The sequence below is a fragment of the Pseudorca crassidens genome, chromosome 10, assembly GCF_039906515.1.
Source record: "Pseudorca crassidens isolate mPseCra1 chromosome 10, mPseCra1.hap1, whole genome shotgun sequence".
Taxonomy (NCBI): Eukaryota; Metazoa; Chordata; class Mammalia; order Artiodactyla; family Delphinidae; genus Pseudorca; species Pseudorca crassidens.
The window spans coordinates 73,734,161-73,754,896 of NC_090305.1; the positions used below are offsets into that span (position 1 = coordinate 73,734,161).

General features: G+C 45.9%; 1 long non-coding RNA gene across 1 annotated transcript in view; it reads left to right on the forward strand.

The window, feature by feature from the left end:
* The window catches only part of LOC137233116 (uncharacterized), a 70,089-nt gene extending 52,336 nt beyond the window's left edge, over nt 1-17,753 (forward strand). Inside the window, exon 12 of the long non-coding RNA XR_010947302.1 lies at nt 17,663-17,753. This is a non-coding gene — a long non-coding RNA (uncharacterized lncRNA). The remainder of the gene's footprint in view (nt 1-17,662) is intronic.
* Nucleotides 17,754-20,736: the final 2,983 nt, after the last annotated feature.

The window sequence follows — 20,736 nt, forward strand, 5'->3', positions numbered from 1 at the left end:
TCATAATTGCCCCACACTGGAAACAGCTTAAATGACCACCAACAGGAGAATAAATTTTGTCATACGTTCATACAACATAGTACTGCACAGCAATAAAAAAAAAAAAAAGAACAAAGTACTATTTTACATAACAAAACGGGTGATGTTGAGCAAAAGCCAGACACAAGAGAGTACCTGTTGGATTGCTCCATTTGTAAGAAGTTCAAGTTCAAGCAAAATTGATCAGTGGTGATAAAAACTAGAAGAGTGGTTACTAGGAAGAGTACTGATTGGGAAATGGGCCCAGTGGAACCATCCAGGGTGCTGGAAATATTCTGTATCTATTACACACCTTTTGAGTCTTGATGAGAGGTGTGGGTGCTGCAAAAATAATAAGTTTAGTATCACTGATCCTAGCACTGTTGTTAATGATATCAATAGTTGGTTGCTCAATATATGCCCATCACTTTAATAAGTACTTTGCAGGCACCCTCCCACTTGTTTTCCAAAGCCACTCCAGCAGTGGGTACCATCATTATGTTCAATTTACAAATGAAGAAATTGGGGCTCAGATGTAAAGAGAACTTTCCCAAGGAAGAAAATGTGAGAAAACGTGAGTCGAGATTCAAAGCCAGGTCTTCTGGCTGCAGAGCCTGTAGGGCCCATGCTCTTAATCACTGAATCATAGGAGTAGCAGTTGGGGACTGTCTTAAAGTCCTGGAAAGCCAAATACCACAGCAACATGAATCCCTGGGAAGCTTCGTCAATGTTTTCTTAACAATCCTGCAATCCTAACTGCACCTGAAAACAAGTAAACATTAAAAACAGAGTTTTTTACACACCAGGAAGTCTAGACACCTGCTTTTGTATATTTTCTGGAGGGGAAAACATAGACTCATTGTATGAAATTTGTTTCAACCATTTGGAGAGGTTTTAGTAGAGATGGGTAATGTTTGCGATTCAGCAGTGAGACATAAATGTTTAACACAGGGTCTTCCTCCTCCCCCGCCCTTCCCCTACGGATGCTTTGAATAGTGCGAAGTCTGTTTTAAGCTCTGCTGATTTACTCAAGAAAAGGATCAGCATATTTTGAAATATTGGCCATATGGTCTGGGGGACGGGAGCATCAAAACACAGCAAAACTCAACAAGCTACTTCCTGTCAGCTGCTTCTCAAGACTTCATGGGCTCATAACACTTAATAAAAAAACATGAGCTGTAAATAATACCTGATTTCAACTGCATTTTTCATCGAACGAACGAGACATTGGGAAGACAGTTTTGTTCTCACTGAGGAGTACATAACCCCCATATGCATGAGATGTTCATTTCCTACCCCTTCATTGACGACCCACTATGTGCTGAAATTTTACTTTTGGCTTCATTCATAGAAAATGGTTGCTACCCAAATAGCTTTGACCTACAAAAAAGGCAATTTCATATGGCTCAGCCTAACAGATACTTTACACTTACTGTCTGTGAGGTAGGTTTTCTTATTATTCTTAGTTCATTAGGATGTTAGTTCCATGAGGACAGAAACTCATCAGCTTAATCTCCTCCAAGTCCTCAGTGCCTAAAACAAGGCCCATCGTAGGTGGTCATTACTTATTCGATGGATGGATGAGTGGATGGATGGATGGGAAGCTAAGGCTTAGGAAGGCCATCCAGCAAGGAAGTCAAGCCAGGCTTTGAGCCCAGGTCTGCTGCAAAGCCCCGCATTCACCAAGCCACAGTCGGTTAAAGGGACAATGCACCAACCGCAATCTTTATTTCTAGTCCCAGGAGTCGTCACCAGTGGCCTTTCTCTAAAAGTCCCACTCTATCCATGGGCAGAGGGGGAACCTGGGGCACCCTGTGGCCACAGCCTTCTCAGGCCTTCCCAGGCCCTATGTGTCTGGGGCAAAGGGACAGAGCAAAGGGCAACCTTGCTAAAAAGCATCTCAGATGCCCTTGAAGAACAGGAGGCGAGGGGTGAGCCAGAGGTTGCACGGAAGGACAGAAGTCACATGGGAGGAGACGAGACAGAGGACCAAGGTGCAGAGGAGGACCGCGGGTTGATGTGAAGGCGTGTGGAGCTGTGTCCACATTGCCCACATCAGGCTGCACGGCCTCGTTAATTAACCAGGAAGGTGGAGGGGGCACAAGGGCGGGGGGCGGGTGGAAAATAAACCTCAACGAGGAGGAAGACAGGGAAGCAACTCGGGCTGGAATCATTTTGTTTTATGAATAGTTTATGAGGCGTATCAGGAGTCACACTAACGGGCAAGGGCTGGAATGTTTTCTAACTTTAAAGTGAAAGCCGCCCACCAGGCCGCGGCGAGTGTGGGAGAGGCGAAATAGGAAAAACACGGAGGCCCCTCTCGGCGCAGCTCGGTCTTGTAAAACGCGGATCTCGGGCTGTGCGCACCAGCAAACGCAGCCCCCTTTGCCGGCTGACACCACCTTGGAGTTTTCACAACCCTGTGTTCAGGCCGCTTATCTCAGCACCTGGGAATGTATCACGGATGGCCCCTGGGGCCGAGGACGAATCTGGGGAGAAGGAGCATGGAGCCTGTGGGGTGCCCAGCTCAACAGCAAGCGCTTTCTGTGCTCAGACTCTGCGCTGGTCGCCATGGTGCGAGGAGGAGGCCCCCCCGGGGGAAGTGGTCTTGCTGGGGGCAAAGAACACCCAAGGAGCCTCAGAAAGGAATCTTTATTTGTCCAGATCAGCTCAGTGCTTTTAACGGCTCCCTCTGCACCCACAAGCGAAGCCACGGGCGCCCCATAAACTGACCCCTGCGCCCCAGGCCTTGGGGAAACCTCCTCCTTGCTCCCCCCCCCCCACTGGGCGCCATCTCTTAGAATGGAGCCCCCGCCTCCACGGTTGACCCTTCTGTGTCGAGGTAGTTCCTAGGCTGCACCCACCCCTGGAACGTATCCCAGCACCATCCCTCGGGTTCTCCAGGCCAATGTCCAAGATTCCCCTTTGCCCCATTTCCCACAGTCACAGCCTGTGCCCAAACTGGCTTCTGGATCCAAGCCAGGGTCTGATTCTGGGCCTCTTGCTTGGAATGTAAATTCAGACTTCAGTCAGCAAGCTCGTGCAAGGGACGGTGCTGTCACACAGGCTGCATGTGAAGTCCGGGGAGACCTCCCCACACTGGGGGCACTTTTCCAGCCTCTGCCTTGTATTCCTCTTCCATTCATGAGCTCTGAAAATCTCGCTCTCCAGGACATCCCACTGTCAAACCTGCTCTCCGTCTCCTGTACCCCAGTGGAAATTGGAGTCTGTAGAGTTTCTTCCTGATAAGGTTTTCTCTCAGTCTGAATTGAAAGGATTTCCCCTTTCCAGAAAGTTTGGGAAGTTATCCTGGAGATCAGATATATTTCTTGGTGTTCCTCCAATCACACCCGCTCTGCCCCGAGCACACTCTTCTTTCTGTTAGGGGGAAGTTGGTATATCTACCTGGGAAGACTCTGGTATCCTCACAGCTCATTCTGGGATGTTGTTTGCATAAAATCCCTGTAGGAAAGGGATATTAGGATATTAGTCAAGATATTAAACATGGCATCTGCCCGGGAATTGATAGATGTCTAATCCTGCTCTCTTGCTTCATCCATTTATTCAAAATTAATAAGTTAAAGAACAAATAAGTGCCTGTCATGTGTCCTGTCCAGTTCTGTGCAGTAAAACGCAATAAACGACAAGGTAAAACTTCTCTTGGAGCTCAGAGCTTCGTGAGGCGAGAGAGGCACTAAACAAGTATACAAATAAACGAGCATGATCATTTCAGATAGTAACAGGCTATGAAGACAATAATGAAACGGAAAGTGAAAGGCAGAGGTAGGAGGCTGGAACGTGGAGGTTTACTTGTAACCACGAGAGCAAAGCAAGGAGAATCAGCCCTGCTTTTTGGACTCTTTGGTCTCCAAATTCAATACAGAGTCCTAGAGAGTTAGTCTGAGCTCTGAGAAAAACCCCTTTCCCTAAAGTGGATCTGTCTGAATGGGCAAACAACATTCTACCGGAAAGGCTGAACCCTGGGACCGATGTTGGCATTTCAGGGAAAGAAAGAGTGCGGGTGCCACTAACAAAGGACAGAGAAACTAAATGAGGGAGAGTGTGTGGGCATGAATGTCCCCATCAACTGGGCACCCATGTGTGGAAGCTGAGGAGGGTGAGAGAGCACCCTTCCCAACCAGCTGTTGGCCTGGACAGTGGGACCACCCACAGCAGCTGTCAGGCACCTTCCTTAGATGGAGAAACTAACAACTCCCCCTAGAAGCCAACAGATTGAGGCAGGGGGTGCTTTGGAATTTGGAGATGTCATCAAGTCTCTTAAGCTATTCCCGTTTGCGTCCTAATTTACGTAGCTGTGGACACAGTCACACACTGCAGGCAATGGGGATTGGAGCATAGCAGTAGATGCCCGGGCAATGTGAAGATCAGTCTTTGGCTTGAGTCAGGGGCATAGGCCTGGCCTCAGGTGAGGGAGGCTGAGAGGTTGTCTGGCTCATAGTTCTGTGTATATTACACAAGCCTGTGCCCCTAATGAAAATGTCATCGGAGAGCCAACCGCTGTTCTAGAAAGGGCTCAATGAAGGTACAGCTGTGATCAACCTTTTAGAGTTGGAGCAGAGAGATGTACAGGGAACCCAATCAAAAATAACAGGTAGCAAGGCTATTTTAAGAAGGAGGTAACAGTAAGGGAACCTACAGAAGCAGAAGAAAATAAAGGAATGCTATGAACAAGAAGGAGTGGGTTTTCAAATTATGGTGATCTAGGGCTGAGAGGAAGCAATGAAAAGATCTGCTCGTCGATATAGTAATGTTACTGATGCAGCCTCTGCCATGCCTTTAGCATTGACTAGGTGCTAGTTACCGTGCTAAGGGTTTAATACACATTACATCATTTAATGCTCACGGCAGTCCTTGAAGAGAGACATTATGATTTTCATGATGTCATGGTTTTTATGACCCACCCAGCGGGATCTGGTGACCGCTTGCACAGGAATCCCTGCAGGACCTAAGGGATTCGAGGTTCCCAGACCCTGCCAGACATGCAGAATCAAAATCTTTGTGTGGAGCCTGGAGATCTGCATTTCAAGCGCTCCTTGGCTGATTTGTAAACCACACTGGGTTATCTTGGATTGGTTGGAATAGAGGAAGTTTAGTGACTGCTAGGAATCCAAGAGACTGAGTCCAGCAGTATCATTATCTTTCCTTCCTTTTGGTGGACGATTTTATTTATTTTTGAAATTTTGTATTGAAATATGGTTGATTTATAATGTGTTTGTTTCAGGTGTACACCAAAGTGACTCAGTTATACATATATATAAATATATATATTCATTTTCTATATTCTCTATTATAGGTTATACAAGATATTGAGTATAGTACCCTGTGCTATACAGTAGGTCCTTTTTGGTTATCTATTTTATATATAGTAGTGTGTATATGTTAATCCCAAACTCATAATTTATCCCTCCCCCTCCTCTGCTTTGGTAGCCATAGATTTTATCTATCTATCTATCTATCTATCTATATCTACCTGCCTACCTACTCTGGGTCTTAGTAGCGGCACATAGGATCTTCGTTGCTGCGTGCAGGATCTTTCAGTCGCAGCATGCGGGACCTTTAGTTGTGGCATCTGGGATCTTTAGTTACGGCACGCGAACTCTTAGTTGCGGCATGTGGGATCTAGTTCCCTGACCAGGGATCGAACCTGGACCCCTTGAATTGGGAGCGTGGAGTCCCAGCCACTGGACCACCAGGGGAGTCCCGATAAGTTTGTTTTCTATGTCTGTGAATCTTTTTCTGTTTTGTAAATAAGTTCATTTGTATCCTTTTTTTAGATTCCAAATATAAGTGATATCCCATGATATTTGTCTTTCTCTGTCTGGCTTATTTCACTTAGTATGATAATCTCTAGGTCTATCCATGTTGCTGCAAATGGCATTGTTTCATTCTTTTTTATGGCTGAGTAGTATTCCATTGTATATATGCACCAATTTATGCATTCATCTGTCGGTGGACATTTAGGTTGCTTTCATGCCTTGGCTATTGTAAGTAGTGCTGCTATGAACATTGGGGTGCGTGTACCTCTTCGAATTATGTTTTTCTCCAGATATATGCCCAAGAGTGAGATTGCAGGATCATGTGGTAGTTCTGTTTTATTTTTTATAAGTTTATTTATTTATTTTATTTTTTGGCTGGGATGGGTCTTCATTGCTGTGCGCGGCCTTTCTCTAGTTGCAGTGAGCAGGGGCTACTCTTCATTGTGGTGCGCGGGCTTCTCATTGTGGTGGCTTCTCTTGTTGCAGAGCACAGGCTCTAGGTGCGTGGGCTTCAGTAGTTGTGGCTCGCAGGCTCAGTAGTTGTGGCACACGGTCTTAGTTGCTCTGCAGCATATGGGATCTTCCAGGGCTTGAACCCGTGTCCCCTGCATTGGCAGACGGATTCTTAACCACTCTGCCACCAGAGAAGCCCTCATGTGGTAGTTCTATTTTTAGTTTTTTGAGGAACCTCCATACTGTTTTCCATAGTGGCTGCACCAATTTACATTCCCACCAACAGTGTAGGAGGCTTCCCTTTTCTCCATACCCTCTCCAGCGTTTAGTATTTGTAGAGTTTTTGGTGTTGGCCATTCTGACCGGTGTGAGGTGATGCCTCATGGTAGTTTTGATTAACATTTCTCTAATAATTAGCTATGTTGAGCAACTTTTCCTGTGCCTGTTGGCCATCTGCATGTCTTCTTTGGAGAAATGTCTTTTTAGATCTTCTTCCCATTTTTTGATTGGGTTGTTTGTTTTTTTTGATATTGAGCTGTATGAGCTGTTTGTATATTTTGAAAAAAGCCTTTGATAAAATTCAACATCCATTATGATTAAAACAACAGCAACAACAAAAAAAAACTCTCCAGAAAGTGGGCATGGGGGAACGTACCTCAGCAGTATCATTTAAAAAAAAAAAAATCAGCATTTCCAGCAGAGATGAAGCATGATACCTGCTTTTGGAGATGCTGAAAGGACCCCATTTACAAAACGATGCTAATGGTGTTTATCTGGATGGGACTAAGGTATACAAAGGCTGTTCCCTCCCACCTTCCCCAGAGACCTGGCTTTGCACACTGGACTCAGGAGGGAGGGAGGAAAAGAAGTGTGTCCAGATGAAAGCAGAAGACACAGACTTCTCAGAACTAAGGTCCTGAACTCAGCAGAGTTTAGCCTCCGGGAACAGGAGACAGAGAGATGGAGATGGGGCAGGGGCCCCAAGGAGGCCTACTGTGAAGGTTAGCTGGGCTCCTCTTGTATCCCCTGCAAGGCTGAGGGCTAAATCCATCACTGTGTGGATGAAGCAACACAGCTTTCTTTCTCAGGAGGAGACACCCTAATGTTTACCGTGGTCCTGAGGACTTATTCTGAGAAGGCAAGCTACCGAAAGGGCCTTCCCAGTTTCCAATGTTTTCCTATTCCCAGGCTCTCATGTTAGAGGGGTCTCGGTCCTCAGTGTGCCTCTGTGAGCCCTGTACAATGTCTTTTGTGCCACTGGCTTCATCAAAGAACAGAGCGTCCTGGTGTGACTTTAGTGTGAATGCAGGAGGTGCCGTCGGGGTGGCGAGTGAGGGGCTTTCATCTTCCTACGGAGGGGCTGCCTTTGCTCTGCCTATGCTTGCCTTCCTGGGGACTTTGGAGGGAATAGTGGGCCATTGTCGGGGGAGTTCCCCTATCACCCAGCCCCCAGAGGCTAAGGCTGTTAGGCTTCGGCACATGGACACTTTGGGACAAGGGGACCGACTCTTCGAAGGCCGCTATAGCCCCGCAAGAGGCAGGAGGCTGAAGTGGCAGGGCAGATCCCTTTCTGGAGATGGAGGAAACAAGACCTGCAGACCCACACCCCTGCCCTGGGGACACTGGGGCTCTTTCCTACTCTCACCAAGTTTGAAGGGCACATCCCAGTTAAAGGAGAGAGAGTTCGGCCAAGGACAGATTTTTACACCTGGCTAGGGTGAGACCTGCCATGGTGCAGAGCTATTCAGTCCAGAGCACTTCAGTTACACACTAGCGCGTGGACACGAGCACACCCAGGCACACTCACACACGCACCAAGCCCTCCAGGTGCAGAGCACACGCCGCAGACAGCTACACCCAGGACAAGCAGGCACGCGGAGCACAGACTCATCAATGAGATTGGGTGCCCATTGTTGGGATGGGCAGGTGCAGGGTCACTGGGCAGGGAGCAAGCCTTAGTGTGCACGTTGAGTGGAAGAGCCTGTGTCAGGAGTGAGCAGATTTGCCCAGCAGTGTCCCCAGCTCCCGCTGCCACACTCCAGCTGTCATGTGCCAACCGAGGAGAATCTTGTCCACTCCTCAAGTGACTCTGCCAAAACACCTCAGCCCATGATTTAGCTCAAATATTTGTCCACTTGGACTCAATTAATTCTCTAGTGCAGCACAGAGGGCCCAGCAGGCTCTTTTTAGATGCAACATCCTCGTTGTATAGGATGCTTTATGTCTCCCCTAAGAGGCTGAAACTGTCCTTAAAAATAAGTGTGTGTGTGTGAGAGAGAGAGAGACAGAGAGAGACAGAGCAGGGGAGGGTGGTGGTCAGGAAGGGGAGACAGACAGAGAGAGAGGGGGAGAGAGGCAGAGAGAGAAACAGAGGCCAAAGACAGACAGAGGGATGGCCGCTGACCACGCTGACCTTTCCAGAAGAGGCTCACACTCTGAAAAACCCAACACAACAAATCAAACCAAATCCAGGCGTGTCCAAGGAGAGCAGCACACGTGGTCGCCACGGGAGCAAGGCTGTACGCAGCACAATGAATCCTCTTCCCACAGCACACCTGCAGCTCTTCCATAGTGTGTGTTGTTTGGTTTTACACCCCACCCTCAACAAGCATTTGAATTAATATAAACATCTCTTAGCCGGTCCTTACGACGACAGCAGCATTAGGGTGGGAGGGACCTACTCAGACAAAGATTGGCACAATGCCTTCTTTGTGTCATCCTTCCCGATGGAATAGGGACGGCGGCAAGACTGTGCGGGAGGGTTCTGGGTGGTCCATCGGTTCATCAGTGGCCTGGACTCGTGAGAGATTGGGGCAGGGGACAGGGATGTGTTTGATGACTCTGTGTGTCTGTAACATATGCAAGGCGAGCTTTGGAGTGATGGGAATCTGAGGACAGCCAGAAGGAGCCTTGCTTTTGCCAAAAACGTTGCTTTCAAATGACAGCAGGAAATGCGGCCCCGAGGGAGGCTGTTGGAGGTATGGGCGCTGGGCAGAGTTGGTATAGGAGTGGAGGGAAGACTCAGGAGAAAAGGACGAGTTTCCATCAGCAGGAATGGGGAGGAAAACTCAGCACTGGAGAATACAAGCCTAGTGATAACCAGCTTAGGGGTTTTTGCTGTGGCTGGTAGGGGCAGAAATATCCCCTGCAGAAGAATGATCGTAGGTAAGACCACAGAACTGAAACATCTGCCTATGACGCTGAGGATGGCTGAGCTCCCCGTACAGCTGAACTCGTCCCTTCTACACGTGCTGTCACTGTTGGTCACTGAAGGTGCTACGTAGACACAGTGAATAAGAGAGACGTGGAATCTGTCCTCTCTGTCACTCTCGGTTTTGTTTTGTTTTGTTTTTTCAGACAAGTGAGAAAGCTTTTTTGAAGTACACATATAATTCAGGGGGTGGGAAACAAACAAAAAAAGCAAGCCACATCCCAGGAACCCAAGTTATGCCCTTTATTTTAACATATTTCTCTGTTCAGTTCGCACATATGATAGAAACCACTGCAGTTTGCCCTCAACCGAGGGGCCTTATAGGAAAGGCCAGGTAGTTAACTCCTCAGTGGTGTTATAGGAGAGACTTCCTCTCAAGTAGAGGCTCTTTTCGCAAACAAATTTGTACAGGTACACTTGTAAGAATAAAAAGGTCAGGGAGCATCAGAAGAGGGTCAAATAGTCAAACAGTGTGGTAAGCCCTATAATTTTAGTAAAATGTACAGAGGAATTGGGAAGATGAGTTGGGAGTGCATTTACTCCAGGCAAGGGTATTTGAGAAGGTTGTAGCCAGTCCAGAGTTCCTGTAGGAAGTGCGCTGTATCTCAGTCCTAAAGGATGACTTCCTGTTACCCAATAAAGGGATGAGGTGCGGGGTACAGTTTTGACATGGGAAGAAACTGCTCCAGGTGGGGAAATGATACAGTCAGAGCCTCAGAGGTTGGGGAGATTACAGTATGTTGATGGAACTGAAAGAAGTCCAACAGAGAGAATAGTTACAAGATGGTACCAACGGTGAGAGCTGTACACAGGCCCGGTTATAAAGGGCCCTGACGGCCCAGGTGTCTGGGCCTGGTTCTAAGAGAAGGAAACTACTTTTCCAACTTCACTGGTAGGATGGAGACTAGACTGCTCCAATTGGGCTGCAGAAGTGGCCTTGTAGTGAAGTTTGCAAAGCTAGAAAGAAGGTGGGATTATCTAAAATCATGATCTCCTCTGCTCTTTCCACATTGGCTCCTGAGAGGTAGAAACTTCAGGCCGAAGAGAAACAGACCAATTGTGTGCAGGGCTGTTAGGTTACTGGCGTTTTTTCCCCATTTCATTTTTGATAGCACTGTGGGAGAAGGAAACAGCTTATGCTGGAGGGGAAGAATGTGGGTCCTATGTGATCCATTTGGAAACCACCTTGCGTAATAATGCAGAATACCTGGTAGGCATAGGCAGAAGATGTGTTTGATCAGTTGATTGATTGGAGAGGCAGCTCATGGGCAGCCAGGCAGGCTCTGTTCCATCTCACTTTGGCAGGTTCCAAGGGGGAGCCATACTGAAGTTGGATGCCTTGTTGACTGATTTCTTAACTCCTCCTCTCCCATTCCCTCTACTGACCCAGATCCAGTGGGAGCTGATGGTGGGGAGTGAGGGCTGCCCCAAAGCATGTGCCTCCCCATTAACAAGCCATGGACGAAGAGTGAGAAATTATAGCTCGAAATCTGGAATCCGAGATATCTGGATCGCAATCTCAGCATCACCCCTTCCAGACTAAGTGACCTTGGCTCATTTACTTCACCTCCTAACAGTCAGCCTCCTCATCTGCTAAGTGCAGGTTGTCGTCGTGTTCCTTCAAAGGGACACATACAGCGAGGGCTGAATTTGATTATGACATGAAGTGCTTAGCATGGGGCCCAGCACCGTCAACACTCAACAGAAATAGCTCAACGATTACTATTCTTAGTAGTAGCAGTTTTAGCATTAAATTAGTATTATTTTACATCTTTCTAAGGCCAAGAAGACCCACGTTTATTCATACATAGATGCTTAGCTGCACAAGCAAATGCTGATATGAGCCATCACACTGTTTGCCCACAAGATGCCAAGAGAGCTGAGAAAGTCACTGTAAAACCAGACGCCAGTGACATCAGCAGTCAGTACCATTGGGAAGGGGTAAGGATGCCAAAGATTGAGTTAAGGTTTCACTTTCTAAGTGGCAGTAGTGGTATTCAGGGACAACGTGAGATAGAAAGAGTTGTGTGAAGGGATAAAACGTGCAATACGTCTTTTCAGAAATCCTGGGCAACCACGTGCCGTGGTGAGTGGCAGAGTAAAAGAAGCCACACAGGGAGCTGGGGAGCTGTCTTCCCAAACACATGAAGCACTTTCCACACCTCTCAGTGCCTGATGAGTTGCTGATGGTGCTGGGAGCTCCACACGTGATGTATGTCGTGAGGTAGAGAGTGAAGATCGGACGTTTAGAGGCTTTGGCTCCCTGAGTGATTATGGTGTTGTGCAGATAAGAGCCCCTGAGAAACTAAAATCATGAAGCAATCCACGTGAGAATCGGGGCCCTGGGAACAGCACTGAGACAAGATGCCAAGGGAGGGGAGGGGAGTCATGTGGTCCATGTTTAGATGCAGGAGGCACCTACAGTCCACTTGTCTAGATTTACCAAAGGGGGACCATGTCATGCATGGATTTTCTACTTGAAAATATATTTTGGAGAACCTTACACATCAATAAATGTGCAACTATCTCCTAATTTTACAGCCACATAGGGTCCTACTGTAGGATGCAAATACCTTTTGCCTAAATGTCAATCATTATCTACTGTTTCAGTCAGGATGGGGTAAATAACGCTGCAGTAACAAATGACTCCAAAACCCTAGTGGTTTATGATAGTCAACAGTAGGCACTCAGCAAAGATTGTGCCATTTTACCAGTGTGCCCTCCAGAGAGACTATACCAGTTTATAATCCCAGTGGTGATATAGGAAAACTGCCCATTTCCCCCCCACTCCTATGCTTTAGGAAAGAACATGACCAGAGCAGGTTAATAAAAAGCACGGCCTTGGCAAAATCATTAGGTTGATGCCCCTTCCTCTTCACCCTCAGCCTGCTGTCCTGTCTTCTTCCCACCCAAAGAATCCTAGACATTCTTTAAGGAAAGCCTATATGCAGACACCAATGTGCCTATTAATTATACTGTGTCGTGTTGGTTCCAAACCCTTGGACTAGAGAAGAATGATTCCCAGAAGGGCTGTCTTCCCGGCAGAAGGCAAACTCTCCAACTCAGTCCTCCCCGCCACGCAAATATGTGCCTCTTCTAGCCAACGAGACTTTTATTTGCATCCCTTTGTCATTAGCTCTGTGCAAAACTATGAGTGGGGAAGATGAAGAAGAAGGAGGAGGAAACAATGACACAGAACATTCTTCAGAAGTCACTTTCTTTTTATTTTGAAGTTTTAACCACGACTGATGACTTTTATCTCCAAGGAAACTGCCTCAGTTCCAGGAGGAGATGCTCCAAGCTTCCTTTGACCTGTACATGGCCATGAAATAAGACAAAGTGCAGGACCTAGGTTCCTGAAGAGCCAGAGGAAAATCATGCCACTAGTAGTTGGCATCTGTCCACACAAGTGCTGGGGATGCCCCAGCTTCAGTGACATTTTCCAGGAACCGGACAGACACAGGCTCACGTTTTCCAGTCCTCATGGCACCTGGTATCCTCCACTGTGTTTCTCCCAGTGGTCGCTGAAGGTCCCCTCACTAGAACTGGCAGGAAGCCCACTCCCTACGATGTGCTGCCAACCTCCCTCACGGTGGCTTTGACCTTCCCCTTTAGTCACAATGCATACGTTTGAATCCCGATTTATCAGAAGCCAAGGAGCACAGACTCAGGAAAACTAGAGTTCCAGCTTCATCTGTTCTGCCTCCTAATGGTGAACTCAATGAGTTATTCTTTCTGAATCACACACTGTAAAACATGGGTGACAGCATTTCTCCTGTTGAGTTGTTATACAGGTTAAATGGAGCAATGATGCAGAACTCACACAGAACTTGATGCGTAGGTAAGCATTGACTCATTACCACAATGTCTTACTTTCTATATTCACCATCTTTACTCTAAGCTTCATCACCTCTCCCCAGAATTAGTATAATTGACCCCTGCTGGCTTCCTCTGCATTGACTGTTGCCTTTTGAATTCCACAGTGAGCATCCAGGGGCGAGATCTGTCCTTCACTCATTCATTCATTCATCAAGGTGTTCAGTTTTGCTATATGGGAGGAGCCCACCTGGCCTACTGGTTCATTCTGACATCCGGCAGACCTAACTTTGTGCCTTAGACCAGTTATCTAATGCACAACCTTGGGGAAGTTACTGAAACTTACCAGCCTCTGTTGCCTCATCTATAAAATAGGAATAGTAAGATCTGCCGCACCAGGAAGTGGTTCTGAAATTTGAGTTTCTATAGAATCCAGCTGGGAAGCCTGTTTAAACAAAGATCTGGGGTACAGCCTAGGTAACCTTATATGTAATCAACTCTCCATGTGAAGTACCTATCGTAATTTGAGAAGCCCCCTGTGAAGATTGATAGATACTTCCTGTCAAGGACTTAGTCCAGTGCCTTGCGCATGGTAGGTACTCTTACTATTAATTATAGCATTCATCAGACCTTTGGACCCATCAAAAAATGTTTTGAGCCCCTCTTATGTGCTAGGCGTAGAATACATCAATAACCCAGAGAGACGCTGTCAAGCCATTGATTCTAAAAGGGCAGGCAGACATTGAACAAACATTCTAAGTATTATACAAAAAAAAAGAAACATAGGGCGCTCTAAATCATTGGGAAGATGGTTCAGACATTAGTCTCCCCCTGTGCCCCCACCCCAGTCTTCTGATGTCCACTTCCTGCACCGTGCACGTGCTGCTCCGCCGGAGCCAGCTCATACCAGCTAGGGAGAATTGATTGTTACATTTTCAAGAATTTTGTGAGCCAAGCGACTTCCCACTGATAACTTGAAATTGCTCTTGCTGGATGTATTTACGCCATGGAAATCCAGAAACGTCACAAATCAGGGCTCTCCACCCCCAACCCCAAGAGCCGGTTGTTAAACATTTACTAGCACACCACGGCACGCGGGTCACCTTCCCAGCCCCCCACCTCTGTTCTTTGCCTTCTTCCCACAGTCCTTGTACTGGTTTGACCCCTACCCCCAACTCTGGATCCAACTGACTGTCTCAGAACAGCCCAGATGAAATCTCATGCCATGTTTAGATTTTTTTCCCTGGGAGAGTGGTTGAATGCCAGGTCACCAATCCTGCTGGCAAGGATGCTAGTGTTCGTAATGAATTCCACCTGCTGGGCACACCCTATGCTTCTTCGTGGATAAAAGAAGGAAATTTCCCTCCGGTAACAATGACATCTGATGGAATTTTTCTTGTCATCCCTACCCACCTCCACCACGACATTGCTCTCCGCGGTCATGTTGGCAGAACACGATGTTTTGGAGAGTCCCTTCCGTGGGGTGGGGGCATTCAGGTGCTGTCACCAGCCAGCTGTCTCGCCATGCGCTGGGACAGAGGAGAGCCCAACCCTGGCAGGCCCCTGCAGGAGGTCCCCTCATCAGATCACTGGTTGGCCCCTCTATGGGAAATTCCTTTCTCTTGTACAGAACATTCTCTCCACCCCAGATTCCCTCTGATAGAAACTCAAAAGGAGAAATGCCAGGCCATAGAATTTAAACAGAAGGGCCTTAGACAACTTATCTCACTTCAGCAACTTTGCAGTTTGTATTTGTAAACCTCACTTATTTACTTGTCCTGTTTTTGTTAAAGTAAACTCATTTGGAGCCGTCACATAAAAGGGTTTTGTTTACATGGCCTCTGCTTTCAGTTTAGATTCCTGGTTCAGTCTATTCACGTGAGCCCCATTTTTTTTCTCCCAAAGAATAAAAAAAACTTTAAATAAAGTTCGGAGCCTCTCAGACAGGAATAACAGGCCACGATTTTGTACAAAAGGCTCAAAGCATGGCAAGAGAAGGCGCGGGGAGGCAGAGAAGGAATTTGAGTCTTCACAGATCAGGTTTGCCCGGGTACCAGAGTTTGGGGCTTGGGGCTTGCCAAGGTTTTCTGGCCTGGAAACCATGATCGGGTTCCATCAGGACAGAGCTGAGAGCTTGTAGCTCGTGTTGGCTCAGTGGGGCTCACAGGAGGATTCCCAGAGTCTCACTGACACCCTCTTACACCCGAGGCCCCTCAGAATCAACACTTCATTATGTGCCTGTGGGATGCCTTTCCACCCACTCATCATGAGAGATGGTCTTATTACTTGCAGAGGAGCCAAAGGAAGGCTGATTGGCATTCTGTCACCTGTTCCTATGTCTGTGTGTGTGTGTGTGTGTGTGTGTGTGTTTAGGGAATCTTTCTGGAGCACTGGGGGTAGAAATCACTGCCATGGGATTTACACACTAACAGCAGTGGGACACTGGAAAAACATTCATTTTTCTCCTCCCCCCACACAGCTTCATTCATGTTTCTAGGTGATGGGAAGACAAGTTACCTCCTAGCAAGGGAGTTAAGCAGGAGACTCAAGAACCATAAGAACTTGTTCATGTGCTTTGCTTAAAGATTTGAGACTCCCCTGTGGACTCTTTTTGGGGCACCCTCTCCCCAGTATCTGCTTTCCTGGCTCTGACTAAGTACAGCTCATGGATGCGGGCCTCTCTGCGAAGGAGCCTGTGAAAGATGTCGCCCTGTAAGCAGCCTCTCAAAGGGAGGGGAAAGAACTCATAGGCAACAATCAATAGGGGAATTATGAAAGTATGATGAAACTGCTCTATGGACTATCATATGACAGTTAGAAAGGATTAGTTATATTGGAATATCCTGAAAGGGAAACGTCTGGGACACATCGTCCAGTTAAAAAGCAAATGTGCAACGTGGTGTCATTTATGTTAAAAAAAAAAAAACACTTAATTTCAAAGGCACTATGTTGAGTGAAAAAACAATCTCAGAGGGTCAAATACTATATGATTCCATTTATATAATTTATAATTCCATTTAATAATTCTGTCTCAAAATGACAGAATTATAGATATGGAGAAAAGATTAGTGGTTGGAAGGGGTTAGGGAACAGTAGAGGGGGGAGAGGAGGTATGACTATAAAGGAGTAGTTGATGGAATAATTAGAATAATTTATTGAAGAAATAATTCCATATCTTGGTGGTTGCGGACACACAAATCTACATGTGATAAAATGGCATAGAACTATATACCTGCTTTGTGCCAATGTCATTTCCTGGTTTTGATATTGTAGTATTGTTATATAAGATGTAACTGCTGCAGGAAACTGGGTGGAACTGGGTACAAGTCTCAAAACAATACCATATATTTCCATACATCTATGTGTAAGTAAACCTCACTTACAAACAAACAAAAAGCTAAAAGGATGTATGTCATTGTGGTTGCCGTCGTCACTTGGCCAGAAGGGAAATATGTGCGATTAGGGATTGGTCAGAGGATGCTTAGCCTTTTCTGTAACGTTAGAATATTTCTCCAACTGATACACATTTGTGGAATTTAAAAAAGCATCGTCAACTTTGTAGAGTGAGCCAAAATCAACAAGTGTTGATTGAACATTATATGGTTCTAACAGTGAAAACCCTGATACAATCTCTGTCCTCGTGGGGGGCTGGGTCCAGCCATACAAACTGCCATTAAACAGATGGTCACACATATGGTGGTTGCCAGAGCCAAGAGGCACCATGGGCGGTGAAAATGTGGAACAGAGAACCTGGGATTCGTCTCCGTAGCGTCTGCAACCACCCCGTACCCAGTATGTTCACTCACTCACACACTTACTTATTCACTCATCAAACATTCACTATGCCTTTCTTGACTACCCCGAGGAGATGGAGAAGAGCAACTGGGCTTCCTGCATCAGTTACAGAGAGCACAGCCCAGAGACTGACCAATAACAAGTCTAGGCAACGGGTTTGATCAGGCTGGATTTGCTCTAGTTGAAATGGGGCTTGGGCAAGTGGGCTGTTCACACAGCCTCTACAACATGAATAGTGCCCCCCACTCCCCACGGGAAGTTGTATGAGCCAATGGTCCTTAACTTGGGGCTCTGGGTCCCACTGAGTCCTCTCCATCCTGCTTCAACCTCTCAGAGCCCTCCAAGGGATGCCCCAGAGCCCCATATGGGAGCGTCCTTCTGTTTCGACTACTCAGCATCCCTTTCCCCATCTCCTTGATTCAGCAGTTTGATTGTTCTTGGGGAAACCATCTTGCTTTCTCTTTCAATTTTACGTGATTTCATGTAGACAGACTTCCAACCAAGGCTCTAGGCGTGGGATCATCAGAGGCAGGGAGAGATTCAACTCCAAAATTTTTGTGAGAATTATCGAAAAGAGGCCTTGTTTCCACAGGAGCTGAGGTAAGCCTGAAGCCGCCAGCAGCCATCTTGTCTGAAAATGGAATCAACGGGAGCAAAACAGAGGTGAGAGAAAGTCTGAGTCCTAAAGATATCTTTTGAGCACTTGGATCCAGCTCTAGGCAGAAGGCTTGAAGCTAGAAATTCCTGTACTTCAGGTGTATGAGCCAGTAAATCCTTCTTTTTGTCCTAAACCAGTTTGAGTTGGGTTTCTACACAGTGTGAAAACTGCTGGGGAGTGGAAGGAACTTTGAATCTCAGAATGTTAATGCTAAAAGACATTACATGTATGCATAGCCTCTTCAAGGAGCCCCTTCACTTCTTACCACCAATGGATCCTTTTTGTTAATCCTTCTCTACTGCTATCTTGTTTTGATAGATTCTGTGAACCAAAAACACACCATACATTGTTAATCGATAAGGACATTGTTTCTCACTTTTACTGAACACAGTGATAATAGCCATCATTTATATGGCTCTGTTGTAAATACCGTACACTTGGACGTGAATTTTGCCTGCTTTCCCCACTGTGTACTGGGTCACTTTGGGTGAGTAACCTCACCCCTCTAAGTCTCCTTTCCTCATCTGTAAGATGAGACATGAACATCACCCACTTCATAGGGCTGTTGTGTGGAATATTTAAGAGAATGCATGTGAAGTGCATGCCAAGGTGTGAGAACTAGTAGCTGTTAATTAGTATTAAAATTGTCATTATCATGATGTCTAACCTTCACAGTAATTCTGCGTGTGGTGTTATTATTCTAACCTTATGGAGGAGAAAGGTGAGCCTCAGGGAGGTCATAGAACTTGCTTGGCTTATGGTAGGGTCAAGATTGGAACCTAGGTGTCCTTGAACTGTAAGTCCATGCTTTCTCGCCATACTCACTACCCCAGTCCCTCCCTCCCTCCCTCCCTCCCTCTCTCTCTCTCTCTCTCTCTCTCTCTCTCTCTCTGTCTCTCTCTCTCTCTCTGTCTCTCTCTCTCACACACACACATTATTAGAGCAATTAAAGAACAGCATCAAATTTCTATAATATGTATTCTCCAAGTATTAATTGAGCACTTACTAGGTTCCAGGCATTATTCTAGACACTGGATGATGCTAATTAGCCTAGTATTTCCAATAGCCTACTTGGTATTAGGTTGGACAGCCAACAACTTGTTTTCTTTTTTTTTTTTCCCATTCTTTTTCAGATTCTTTTCCCATGTAAGTTATTACAGAATATTGAGTAGAGTTCCCTGTGCTATACAGTAGGTCCTCGTTGATTATCTATTTTATACATAGTAGTGTGTATATGTAGTGTGTTAACCCCAAACTCCTAATTTATCCCTCCCCCCATGTTGCCTTTTTGGTAACTGTAAGTTTGTTTTCAATTTCTATGAGTCTGTTTCTGTTATGTAAATAAGTTCATTTGTATCATTTTTTTAAGTTCCACATATAAGCAACGTCATATGATATTTATCTTTTTCGATCTGACTTCGCTTAGTATGATAATGTCTAGGTCCATCCATGTTGCTGCAAATGGCATTATTTCATTCTTTTTATGCCTGAGTAATATTCCGTTGTGTGTATATATATATATATATATATATATATATATATATATATATATATATATACACCACATCTTGTTTATCCTTTCCTCTGTCGAGGGAAATTTAGTTGCTCCATGTCTTGGCTATTGTAAATAGTGCTGCAATGAACATTGGGATGCATGTATCTTTTTGAATTATGGTTTTCTCTGGATATATGCCCAGGAATGGGATTGCTGGACCATATGGAAACTCTATTTTTAGTTTTTTAAGGAACCTCCGTACTGTTCTCCATAGTGGCTGTATCAATTTACATTCCCACCAACAGTGTTGGAGTGTTCCCTTTTCTCCACACCGTCTCCAGCATTTATTGTTTGTAGACATTTTGATGATGGCCATTCTGACTAACGTGAGGTGATAACTCGTTGTAGTGTTGATTTGCATTTCTCTAATAATTAGCAATGTTGAGCATCAACTTCTGATGGAGTTTTATAAAAATACTTAAAGTAGCTCAAAATACTTAAAATAGCTCTTTTAAACACAAGGACCTAAGCACACGCTCATTTATTTCCATGCCCTCCTTCCCAACCAAACCCTTTCAAAATGGCAGTGAAAGATCCAAAGTCATAAACCTGCAGGACAATGAGAACAAGGTATCTGATGAAGGCAAACAAGTGATGTGAACAGAATTGAATGACGTGAGGTTCTAGCTGAAAGGATCCACAGGGTATACAAATCAGTGAACGATAAAGGACTCACCCTAAGACAAGGAGAAGATCCTAACAGCTGTCAGAGAGAGAGAGAGAGAGAAGAAAAGAATAGCTCACATTACAAAGAGAGACAAACTGAATGGCAAATACTAATAGAATACCAATGGATTTATTTTTAGCAAAATTTGGAAGTAAAACAAAGTAAAAGGAGTTTCAGAAACTCCGATAAGCCTGTTTCATCCTCAGTAAATTAGTGATAAAATGTCAGAGGGGGGATGAAAGGAATTTATGTTTATCAAACGGCAAGCAAGGCAGAAGTATTCAGTAATGTAATGAATGAAGAGCTTCTCTAATTACTCATCAAAACCCACCTTGGTCAGAACGTAGCTCTCACAGCAGCCTGCTCCCCTTTGGGCGGGGCCCACGACTCAGAACAGCTCAGAATCTCCTCCTTGATGTAATTAGAAGCTAGATCTCCAAAGTTTTCAGTGCCACCCTCCCACAGAAGGTACCAGACCTCGGGTTGGACCCAGGTGAAAAATCCTATTGTACAATATTGCTTCATCCCTGAGATGTCTCAGCTGCCCACGGCCTTCAAGGGGAGTTTATGGGGAAGGCCTGCTAGGGCTCCAAAGGCCCTCAGGAACCGTTCCTCACAAATCATGGCTTGAGATGGACAAGTAGAGATTCTAGACCATGGCACGGACATCAGCAGCTTATTCGTCACCTCAACCAAAGCCTCCTGCCCCGCCGTGGCCCCGCATCAGCTTGTGCAATCCCTTGCTGCCTCGAGTGCTGTCAAGGTAATTTTGCCCAGAGTAATACA